General features: G+C 48.2%; 1 protein-coding gene across 4 annotated transcripts in view; it reads left to right on the top strand.

The window, feature by feature from the left end:
* Positions 1-12,850, top strand: part of SIPA1L3 (signal induced proliferation associated 1 like 3) — a 254,183-nt gene that overhangs the window by 90,536 nt on the left and 150,797 nt on the right. The gene's annotated exons all lie outside the window — the stretch shown is intronic.

Genomic DNA, 12,850 nt, shown 5'->3' on the forward strand with positions numbered 1-12,850 from the left:
TGAAGCGTGCAGTGCCACCAAGTCTGCCCCTTAGGAGAATAACCAGGAAGAGTCAGAGAAACACTGAAGTCAAGGCCTCAGGTCCCGGGCCGTGATCCTGGTGAAGCTGCCCAGGGCAGGCGGCACAGGCAACAAGTTACCTCACATCCACCCCCAGCCCACCGTGCCACAGAGCCACATGGTGGGATGCTGCTCACACACCCCCCGCTCAAAGCAGACCAGCCCTGTTGCTGGGGAGAGTGGACCTGGAAGGAAGCCATGGGGAGGACACGTTCCCAAAGGACATTGTGTCTTGCCACCCCGGGGGCTCTGTTTGTGCTGTGGTCTTTGATCGTGCTGGCCCTGGAGTTGTTCTCTGTGAGGCTCTGCTTCCCTCCCCCTTTCCTGCTCCTCGACCCAGAACAAAGATCCATTCCTCCAGGATTCTGGTGTCCCCTCAGGGTGCATGTGGCTGTCAGCGGGTTGGGGGCTCATAACCCCAGTGAGTCACAGCTCATCTCCTGCTAGGCTTCCCTGGGCAATTGTTGTTCCGTTGCTAAGCCAAGTCCAATTCTTTTTGACCCTAGGGACTGTAGCCCGCCAGGCTCCTCTGTTCATGGGATTTCCCAGGCAAGAGTCCTGGAGTGGGTTGCCATTTCCTTCTCCAGGGAATCTTCCCGAGCCACAGATTGAACCTCCTGCATTGGCAGGTGGATTCTTTACCACTGAGCTACCAGGGAAGCCCTCACTTGCAGTGGCTGTTCTCAATTGAAGCCTCCTCGCTCAGCAGACCACTTTTTATCTACAGTGCTTTCTCCCTGCTCTTGACTGTGTTCCTTACGCTTCCATCACCACCAAAAAGAAAGAGAATGCTTCCTGTTGCTGGGTCAGCATCTCTTCCTCTGTTTCATCTCCTACTGGTCGTTCATCAGAAGTGAGGGCTCACTGCTCACTGGCTGATCTGTTCACCCCCTCAGAGAAGGAAGGACCCGATTGTTGCTGACTCTGTCTTTATCTTACTCAGGTGGGTAGAGTGGGTATATGTGTATGTGTGTATATATATTATATTATATATATATAGTATATATACTATATAATATATATACACACACTATAATGTAGTATAGTATGATATATATCATACTATAAAGAGTATTCTCAGGTTTCTGATTTGGGTAGTTGATGGTATCTTGTGGACCACTGTCCACCAGTGGATGGCAGAGAAGCTGGTACAGGTAAGGATATTATATGGAGAGAGAGACTGAGAGAATATATATTTGATCGTACACACATATACACATGGAGAGAGAGAATTCATATCGTTATTGAAAATACAAAAATATGCCCTACAAAAAATCAGGCAGCGACTGTTCATTTATTGAATTCATTTAACAGGCATTTGCTGATCTGCTCTTCTTGTGCTGTGCACAATTGGAATCTGGCAGAAAACCACTTTGGAAAAACTCATGAGACCGTGTAAAGATCACTCTCGAATCTTCCTTTTCCGCCTCACCCCACCACCCCCTTCACGGCCAGGCCCTCATCAGGACTTCTCTGTCCGTGACCTGAAACAGATCATCACCAACCTTCTCTTCCATCCCGCCGCCCTCGCCCTGCTCCCGGCCACCAACATCCGTCCTTGGGCGTGACAGCGGCCACTTTGCCCTTCTCCCTGCTTCTCTTTAACCCTGGCAGTCTCTATGCAACAACCAGAGGGGTCTTTCAAATGTCAGCCAGAGCACACCATCCTCCTCCTCCTGGTTAGACTTAGAATAAAGAGCATATGGCTGGCTGGGGCTCACACAGCCCTCGAGCTTCTGCCTCATCTCCCAGCACCCCCTCCCTCCCTCACCACAGTGATCTGGGCAAGAGGGCCTCCTCTGAGTGTCTTCAACAAATTCCTCCATCTCCTGGAATATTCTTTTTCTTTCTTTTTTTTTTTTTTTTAGCTTTCATTAGAGACTTTATTACCAAACTGGTAATTCAATCTGAGTAGCCCTTTGAGTGTCTCTTAATTGAGATATAATTCACATACCGGGCTTCCCTGATAGCTCAGTTGGTAAAGAATCCGCCTGCAATGTAGGAGACCCTGGTTTGATTCCTGGGTCCAGAACATTCCCTGGAGAAGGGATAGGCTACCCTCTCCAGTATTCTTGGGCTTCCCTTGTGGCTCAGCTGGTAAAGAATCCACCTGCAATGTGGGAGACTTGGGTTCAGTCCCTGGGTTGGGAAGATCCCCTGGAGAAGGGAAAGGCTATCCACTCCAGTATTCTGGCCTGGAGAATTCCATGGACTGTATAGTCGATAGGGTCGCAAAGAGTCAGACATGACTGACTTTTCTTCTTTCACATACCATAAAGTTCACCCTTTTAAAGCGTGGTTCACAAGCATGGTTCAGTGTTTTTTAGTGTGTTCACAGGATTGTGCGACCATCACCAGTGTCTAATTCCAGGATGTTTTCATCCGCACAGGAAACACCCTGTACCCATTAGCAGTTACTCCCCTTCCGTGTCCCCCACCTCCCAGCCCCTGGCAACCACTGATCTACTTTCTGTCTCTGGATTGTCCTATTCTGGGCATTTCATATAAATGGAATCTCCTGATATGAGGTGGTCTTTTGTGATTAGCCTCTTTCACTTAGCATCATGTTTTCAGTGTTCATCTATGTTATATACACAAATCAGTCCTATAGTCTCTTTACAACTGAGTAATATTCCACTGTATGGATGTATCATGTGTTATTTATCCAGTCCTCATTTGATGGGTGTTCTGGGATATTCTTACTCCCATTCTTCACATGGCTTCCTTCTCCTTTCTCTTCAGTTTCATGCTGAAACTCACTCAGGTTTCCTGCATCGTACTTCTTACGGTTTGCACTTGTATATATATTTGTTCCCCTGTTTGTTTATCTTCTGTCCTCTGTTCCAGACTGTGAGTTCTGTAAGGGTGGGGACCCTGTCTGCTTTTTTTTTGGCTGCAGGGTCTTCACTGCTGCTCATGCAGGCTTTCTCTTGTTGCAGCGAGTGGGGGCTACTCTCTGGTTGCAATGCACAGGCTTCTCATAGTGATGGCTTCTCTTGTTGCAGGGGACAGGCTCAGTGGTTGTGGCTCATGGGCTTAGTTGCCCTGTGGCATGTGGAATCTTCCCAGACCAGGGATTGAACCCGTTTCCCCAGCATTGGCAGGTGGATTCTTAACCCCTGGAGCAACAGGGAAGTCCCGACTATCTGCTTTTGTTCACCCTGCCTCACTCAGTGCCCAGAATAGGGTAGTGCGTAGTAGTTGCTGGATGAATGACTCAGTATCTCTCATCCAGGTCTCACTTTACATCCTCTTAGGGCAAAATGATTGTAATTCCTTTCTGTGGGAAATCCTATATGTAGCATTCTACTTACTGTACCTAGCTCTCTACTCTAAATAGTGGTGGGTTGCTGGAAGGATTCCTCTGGTGTAGAACACTGTCCCATCTGCTGTGTAAGGCCACAGTGTCATTGGAAACTGCATGTGGCTGCCAGTAGCAGAGATGAGAAGTAACAGTTACAATTTAGTAACATTGTAAACTCAATGGCAGGTGGTTTCTCTTGTGAGTAAAATGTCCTGAGATCTGCAATCTGGAGCTGGGCTGGCAGCTCCATAGTCCTTGGGTAAATCAAGATACTTCTATCCTTTTGCTTAACCATCCCTGGCACAAAACTTTCATCCTTAAAGTGGCTTCATGGTCCACTGTGACTGCTGGAGTCAAGCCAGTGAGTCTGTAATCCGGGTGGGAATCGGGGCAGGGCATGGGGCACAAGTGTGTGTGTGTTAGTTGCTCAGTCGTGTCCAACTCTTTGCAACCCCACAGACTGTAGCCCACCAGGCTTCTCTGTCCATGGAGTTCTTCAGGCAAGAACACTGGAGTGGATTGCCATGCCCTTTTCCAGAAGAACTTCCCAACCCAGGGATTGAACCCTAGTCTCCTGCATCTCAGGCAGATTCTCTACCGTTTGAGCTACAAAGAAGTCCACAAGAGTATAGTCCAGCTCTTTGTTCCTGGTGAGGAATTTTCCTTGAAGTCCCGTAACAACATCTCCCTACCTTTTGCTGACCACCCCTAGCTGCAGGTCATCTTACACACTAGCAAAGTATTGCTCAAAATTTTCCAAGCTAGGCTTCAACAGTACATGAATCGAGAACTTCCAGAAGTTCAAGCTGGATTTAGAAAAGGCAGAGGAGATAAAATTTCCAACATCCACTGGATCATAGAAAAAGCAAGAGACTTCCAGAAAAACATCTACTTTTGCTTCATTGACTATGCTAAAGCCTTTGACTGTGTGGATCACAACAAACTGTGGAAAATTCTTGAAGAGATGGGAATACCAAACCACCTTACCTGCCTCCTGAGAAATCTCTATGCAGGTCAAGAGGCAACAGTTAGAACTGGATATGGAACAACAGACTTTTTTCAAGTTGGGAAAAGAGTACATCAAGGCTGTATATTGTCACCCTGCTTATTTAATTTATATGCAGAGTACATCATGCAAAATTCCAGACTGGATGAAGCACAAGCTGGAATCAAGATTGCCAGGAAAAATATCAGTAACCTCAGATACGCAGATGACACCACCCTTATGGCAGGAAGCAAAGAGGAGTTAAAGAGCCTCTTGATAAAAGTGACAGAGGAGAGTGAAAAAGCTGGCTTAAAACTCAACATTCAAAAAACGAAGATTATGGCATCCAGTCCAATCATTTCAAGGCAAATAGATGGGGAAACAATGGAAACAGTGAGAGACTTTATTTTCTTGCACTCTAAAACTACTGCAGAAGGTGACTGCAGCCATGAAATTAAAAGATACTTGCTCCTTGGAAGAAAAGCTATGACAAACCTAGATAGCATATTAAAAAGCAGAGACCTTACTTTGCCAACAAAGGTCCATCTAATTAAAGCTATGGTTTTTCCAGTAGTCTTGTATGGATGTGAGATTTGGACCTTAAAGAAAGCTGAGTGCTGAAGAATTGATGCTTTTGAACTGTAGTGTTGGCAGAGACGCTTGAGAGTCCCTTGGACTGCAAGGAGATACAATCAGTCCATCCTAAAGGACATCAGTCCTGAATATTGATTGGAAGGACGGATGCTGAAGCTGAAACTCCAATACTTTGGCCACCTGATGCGAAGAGCTGACTCATTGGAAAAGACCCTGATGCTGGGAAAGATTGAAGGCAGGAGGAGAGGGGATGACAGAGGATGGGATGGTTGGATGGCATCACTGACTTGGTGGACATGAGTTTGAGCAAGCTTTGGGAGTTGGTGATTGACAGGGAAACCTGGCATGCTGCAGTCCATGGGGTTGTAAAGAGTTGGACACGACTGAGTGACCAAACTGAACTGAGCTTTGGGGGAGCTTGGGAGATGTAGTCTTTGCTGAGCATCCCGAGAAGAAAGGGAAGAATGGCTACTAGCTGGATAGCTAGCACCAGAAGGTCCATTTCCTGACCCTGGGTCCTGGCAGCCAACTTCTGCCCATTGGCCTGAGCCTTCAAGCCTTCTCCTTCCCTAAATGGCCAGAATCAAAGGAGTGCTTTTCTTTCTGATTGACCAGAGAGGGAGATTTTGAAGCCTCTCAAGGGCCTTTAGTCCGAAAAACTGACCATGTCACCAGCATTAAAAATGATGGTATCACACCTTTTTGAACATTTAGTACATGATCAGTTCTGCTCTAAACATTTTTCATGAAGTAATTTACTTCATGGGGCTTCCCAGGTGGCTCATTGATAAAGAATCCACCTTCCAGTGCAGGAGACACAGATTCGATCCCTGGTCCAGGAAGATGCCTTAGAGAAGGAAATGGCAATCCACTCTAGTATTCTTGCCTGGACAGTCCTACGGACAGAGGAGCCTGGTGGGCTACAGTCCGTGGGGTCTCAAAGAGTCAGACACAACTGAGCGACTGAAAAACAACAACAATTTACTTTATCCTCATCTCCACCTTACAGATGGGGAGACTGAGACACGGAGAGGTTAAATAATCCTAGACCTTCTCGCTGTTAATATTTCTTTTTCATTCTTCCCTTTCAGTGTATACAATGAACAAGAGGATTAAAAAATAAAGCCTGACCTATTTTGGTAGATTGACCAGTGTTCGGTCTCCCATCTGATGAGCTGAATTCCAGAGAGTGCTTTGTGGAAAAGCACTCGGCAGTCGAAACCACACTGACAGGCTGTTTTCATAGGAGTGCAGGAAGGGGCTTAACTCTTGGCACATCCAGCAAATGCCTACTGACAGGAGGAAAAAGGATCCACAAGCTCTGCAGGATTTCCCCAGCCCAGGAGCCTGCAGCCAGTGGACCCCAAAGCCTTTCTGCCAGTGGGCGGGGCGCGGCCTTTGAAACCATGGCCTCTGCGGCAGCTCTTAGGGTCCATGGGGAGAAGGAGGGCCCTCTCCAGTTCAGATCCTTTGAGAATTACTTCAGGCACCAGGTCATCTTTCTGGATGCCTGTGATCTGGGAGGTAGTGAAGGACAGGGAAGCCTGGCGGGTTGCAGTCCACGGGGTCACAAAGAGTTGGACACGACTGAGCGACTGAACAACAGTAATGATCAGCCATGCTTGATGGAAATCTCTGATTCTCAGAGTTCACCTCTGAATTGGGACTTTTTGAGACAGTTTCAGTCTCCTGTTAGTGGCTCTTTACAAACTCTGGTTAGTGGTGTGATGGTGCACTGTGATGGAGCAGGTGTTTCAGTCGGGAGTGCATTGGGCTGCAAGTATCAGACAACACAGGTGGCATCGTCACTTCAACACACTGGAGGTGGTTCGTGTCTTATAACACCTACAGGGAGAGGATGTGACTCAGTAACTTGGCAGAGCGAATGCCAGTGCTGTGCCCCATCATGGCCGTAAGACGGCTGCTGCCCCCACCCTCCCCACGGGGCTGGGGCACCCTGAGAGTTCAGTCCTTTCCTTCTGGCAGAGTAGTGTTCTGGAGACAAGAGGGAGCCTCTCAAATCCAAGTATCACAAAGGCAGACTGGTGAAGGGGCAGAGGGTCATGTGGGTGAGCCTCATTCTTTTCATGAGGAGAGCAAACACCTTCCCAGATGCCCTGACTGAGAAAGTTCGCTTACCCCAGTGTGGAGATATGATTCTGCTTTATCTTCTAGACTCACCTGTAATTTCCTTTTGTGTTTAGGTCTTGGATCCATCTGAAAATGATGTCTGAATGTGGAATGAGATTGGGTTCAGGCCTGAGCCTTTTCTGTTAACTCTATGTTTGGGAAGTGGCATGGTTGGTGGTTCTGGCACCAGACCCACTGGGTTCGAATTCTGCCCTGCTGCACCACCTCCTTGGTTGTGTGACCTTGGGCAAGCTACCCCTCTGCATCAGTTTCCTGAGCTGTTAAAAACGGGGATGCTGGTAGACCCACCTTCACAGGCTTGTTATGATGGTTAAATGTTGATAGTTGACTTGAAAACAGTTCTGGCATGTAACAAAAATTAAACCCTTACCCTTCAAGCCAGAATGAGAATTCACAAGGTCTCGTGGGTCTGGGGACTTGGCAGGGAATCTCAGACCCCCAGTCAGTGGGGAAAGTCAGTGAGGTCACTGTCTCTTTCTCTTTGCAAGAAATGGCCAGACTGTTCTCTGAAGATGACTGTTGCAACATACGCTCCCACCTGCAGAGACTTCCCCTAATTCCATAACTTCAGTACATTTGATGGTGTTAGACTCTGACTTCTTAGCCAGTCTGCTGTGCATAAGATGGTCACTCATGGACGCTTTACCTGAGCAGTTTTTCTGTAGAGGTATGTCATGTGCCACTCAACCAGAAGTTACTTGGGCTAGGCTGGAGGCAGGACAACCATGAGACGGTTCCCCCCAGCCCACCCCACCCCTGGCACAGTGAAGACCTCAGTTCCATGCTCAGAGCCCAAAACCAAGATGCTTCTCTGGGACAGGGTTGGGGAGGGGTGGAGGCTGAGGAGAGGACAGAAGATGAAGCTGCAAGATCCTCGTAGTGAGGATTCCAACCTTGGTCATGATTGTGGACTGAATCAGTGAAAGAACCAGTGGTGAATCGTTAGTGTGTGTTATTAATAGAATATAGGTCGTAAGAGAAAACATGATTAATTACAAGAGGATCCCAGTGGCTGTCATACAAGATAGCAGTTAAGGGCCTGGATTTTCCCACGGCAAAGTCTTTTCTTCCCATAGCAGCCTTTCTTTGTTGGCAGGTGGGTAGAGGCAGTTCAGTAAATGGAGATTTTCCAAAATTGCTGTTTCAGGGACAGGGTGGGGATGGGTATAATGGGAATCTTCTCTAAATGAAGGGTGATTGGACCACTTTATTAGTAGGTGAGTAGGTCCCTCATGCCCCCAGTGTGAAGCTCTGGTAAAGTCTAAAAAGGAGAACACAGCTTGTAGCAGAAGGCCCCTCCTGGGCCTGGTTCTCCTTCACCTCAAATTGAAATGCCTAGACCAGCCACTTACAGACCTGTCTGCCGCAATGACCACCTGGTCAGGGGGCTGCCTAGAGGTTGGATGAACACTGGCCAGGATGTGTGTCTTGTTCAGTAAAAGACAGAAAGCTGCCATCTCTGAGCACAGGGAGAGACAGGAGCTGGTAGGACCTGGTCCCAGCCTTTGGGGCTGCTGATCCTGCCCACTGGGAAAATGGGTGCCAGCACCAGTCACAGGCTCTCACCCGTCAGATTAGCCACCCCTTTACCCAGGTGGCACTAGTGGTAAAGAATTGACCTGCCAGTGCAGGAGATGCGGGTTCGATCCCTGGGCCAGGAGGATCCCCTGGAGTAGGAAGTGGCAACCTTCTCCAGTATTCTTGTCTGGGAAATTCCATGGACAGAGGAGCCTGGTGGGGTACAGTCCATGGAGTTGCAAAGAGTTGGACATGACTGAGCGCGCACGCACACACAGACTTCTTTACTTGGTCTTTGTGAGGAGGTGTGAGTGGATGACTTTTTCCATATGAGTTGAGGTAGAAACTGAAGGGAAGAAGTGCAGGGACAGAAAGACCCAGGTGCATAGGCTGCTCTGGGGTCAGGAGAGCAGCGCCCAGGCTGGCTGGCCTTGCAGAAGCACCTTGCCTGGAGCCATGGCTATAAAGCCGGCTTCACAGGATTTCAGCGAGGATCAAAGCCAAGATCATTAACATGTAAACACCATGAAATGTGATATAAGAGATTGGTTTTCAGGATGTTGATTGTGGAGTAATGGAACTTTTGTCAGATACTTCCCTGAGAGCCCATTTTTAAAAACAGAAAAAAGTAGAGCTGCTGTAGGGGAATGGGGGTACGGAGGGACCCTGCTGTCTCCCTAAGGACCATACTCAGGGGAGTGCAGGGTGAAACCTCCTGGGGTTCAGAGGAGGCTCTGCCCCCAACTGGCCCTGAGTCCCAAGCAAGACATCTCAGCATCCTGAACCTCAGTTTCCTTATCCATTAAGTGGGCAGATCAGACTAGCTTGAAGAGTTCTTCACCCGGTTCCTATGAACAGAGGTTTCAGAGATCTTTGGCATCCCCGACAGTTTGGCGGGTGGAGGCAGGGAGGGGGCATTCCTAGAGAGACATGACATAGTTTTGTTTTGTCAACTCCTTGGAAGGATTATGTTCATTGGAACACGAAGGAGCACTGTTTCGATTTCTGAGGTCCCTTCCAGTTCTAACAGTTATTTCTGTTGTAAATGATAGAGTGAATCCTCCCAACTCAAAGTGGCTTAAACTGCAAAGGGGGAATTCATGGCTTTGGGACTTGAAAATCTCAGAGCTGGCCTGACCTGAGTCCGCAGTCAAGGATTCTTGTCAGGAATCCACCCTACTCCACTTCTGGATTCTGCCTCTTTCGGCTTTGACTTTATTCTCCGGTGACCATCCCCTCCCCCAGGGGCCAGAGAAAAACCCTCAACAGCCCCTACCTTCCACCCATTTCTTCCTGCCAGTAATCCAGCAAAATGTCCGGGGTCGACTGTGATTGGCTTTGCCTGGATCACGTGTCTCTCCCAAGAGCCAATCGCTGTGGCTGAGGGGAGGAGTCATCAGACTTGGAGGCAGGCCAGGATGCCCTCTCACCCCCAGGTTCTCTCATCCTGGCTTTTGTTTCTTGGTATAAACCCTAGGAAGCAAGGTGCGCAGCCCTGTGACTGTAACCTCTGTGACAGGTGAGCCAGGGCTGTTGCTCTGGTGGGTGCTGGAATTACTTAAGCAACTCCAGTGGGGGTCCTTCCTTCCCAGGTGGTGTAAGAGGGGCTCTGGGCTGTCTGGGGTCCTGGCTGAACTCCTGGTGCTAAACCCTGCCTTTGCTGCATTTCCACACCCCTTGGGCATCTTCCTTTCTGCTGCGGCCCCTCCTGTGTATCAGGGACCCCAGACTGATGGACATCACAGCTTCCTCCATTTGACAGGAAATAGATTCCCAGCTCAGAGAGACGTGGCACCACTGCACGTCACTGCTGATGTGTCTTTAAAGAGCCATGAGCATCACTCTAGAGAAAGAAAGGCGGGAAATGAGTGGCAGAAAAGCAATTTCCGATGTAGTTAAAAAGGCACTGATTACAATTTTACAGGCAGGGGCTTCCTGATCATCCCAAGAATTTTTTTAATGGAAAGCCTGGTGATAAAGGAAGGTGTTCTAGGTGCTTCTGGTTCCCTCCTGCCCTTCCAAGCACGTTGAAAATCAAAATCATTAGTATTTCATAGACCAGCTTTAGGGACTGCAACCACCCAAGAGATTATTTCTGAGTTTTTACAGAGTGTGTGTTTTTCTGTATTTGATGATTCTATGTATAGTAGCTGTTTCTAATTTTATTTTGTGCTTTCTGAAGTGTCTTGGTAGTGAGCTGTGGGAATTGTCAAGAACTGTACTCACGCCTTCCCTTCTGTGTCAGTTGAGAGTCATTCGGTTGTGTGAACAAGTAGAAATTCAGGTCAGCCTGCTTACATATGAGAGGAAATGTTTGAACTTGCAGTCTGGGACATTCTGTGTGTAACGACCTCAGGGTTGCTGGGACCCCGTTTCCTTCCATCTCCTGGCTCTGCAGTCCTCTGTTGGTTTTATTGTCAGATGGGCTCTGGGGCAGCTCCAGGTATATATCCAACCAGCTTAGCAGCCCTGGGGATTTTCCTGTTATCCCAGCTCACGTCCTGAGACTCATCTGTGGACCTGATCAGCTGGCTTTGGTGCCAGGGTCACCTTGAGCCATCCCTGAGGTTAGGGCTCTGGAAGAAGGGGTGCAGTGACTTAATTGGCCAGGCCTATGTTTTTATGACACCATTCCCTTCCCTACCAACCTATGGGTGGAGTCATCCTCAAAAGAATCCCATGGGCTGGGTGAGAAAGATGAGGTTCTGAGGGCTGACCTGGAAAGGGGAAGTGGGTACAGGATGGACCAAAACCGCTCAGTGCCCAGGACCGCTTCCCGTATGAAACTAACACAGATAATGGATCCGCCCCACATCCCCCCGCTGTTACCTTCCCTTAACACCTACTCCACCTTTACCCTATCTCAGGACTAGCTCCTTAGTCTCGGGTTCATGGATCCTTGAAGAATCCTTGGATGCAATTTAGAGGATCATGAAGTTGGCTGGGGGAAAATTTACATGTTTATTTTCTCTACCATCTAACTGAAATAATTTCCATTCCTTCTGAACAAAAGCCACAAGCCACATTATATTCGCTACACCCATGACTTTGTCGCACTCGAAAACTCCAAAGTATTTCCATATCACATTACTGTTGCGGATATTGCAAGTTATCATTTACACTCATCTCTTCCTAAATGACTGTAGTTCCTGGACCCACTGCTAAGATCTCGCGATTTAAAGCATTCACTGTTGCTGTTGTTCATTTGCTCAGTCACGTCCAACTCTTTGCAACCCCATGGACTGCAGCACGCCAGGCTTCCCTGTCCTTCACTGTCTCCTGGAGTTTGCTCAAACTCATGTCCACTGAGTCAGTGATGCCTTCCAACCATCTCATCTTCTGTCACCCCCCTTCTCTTGCCCTCAGTCTTTCCCAACATCAGGGTCTTTTCCATGAGTTGGCTTTTCACATCAGGTGGCCAAAGTATTGGAGCTTCAGCTTCAGCATCAGTCCTTCCAATGAATATTCAGGGTTGATTTCCTTTAGGAGTGACTGGTTTGATCTCCTTGTTGTCCAAGGGACTCTCAAGAGTCTTCTCCAGCACTACAACTTGAAACATCAATTCTTAGGTGCTCAGCCTTCTTTATGGTCCAGCTGTCAGTGGAAAAACCATAACTTTGTACAGACCTTTGTCGGCAAAGTGATGTCTCTGCCTTTTAATACACTGTCTGGGTTTGTCAAAAGCATTCATAAAGAAGCACAAAGATGACTGTATCTCAGAATAGGTTTTGTGTTACAGATATTTCTGAATATAACTTATTTCCGTTGTAACCTTGTGTATTGTATTTTGTACGCTTGAGCATGTGATTCTAAGAAAGAACCCACACCCTTCTTCACCAGGCTGCTAACAAGGGTCCCTGGCCTGAGAAAGGGTAAGAACTAAGAACTCCTTTTGGCTTCACCAGCATCCCTAAGGGCAAGATTATTGAAACTGTCCTAATCCTCAGGCTCTGGAAAGTAGGCCAGCTACTTGCTAGGTTTCCTTCCTCTGAGGCTCGCTGGAGGGTCTGGCTGGCGTGTGAGGTCGGCCTTGGTGTGTGGGTGGCATGTGGACATGGCCGCATCGGGGAAGGATGGGGAGAGTCCTTGCCAGCCTGCAGTTGGCCCTCTCCTCGTTGATCACCGTGACCACGTGGCCTGGCCAGGTGGTCAGGAATAGGCTGTGAGCAAGTGTGAGGGACCAGGCTGCCTGGGTTCATCCTCCCTATAGTGTACTTTTGACTGGCTGGGCAGCCTCA

The sequence above is a fragment of the Bos javanicus genome, chromosome 18 (genome assembly GCF_032452875.1).
Source record: "Bos javanicus breed banteng chromosome 18, ARS-OSU_banteng_1.0, whole genome shotgun sequence".
NCBI lineage: Eukaryota > Metazoa > Chordata > Mammalia > Artiodactyla > Bovidae > Bos > Bos javanicus.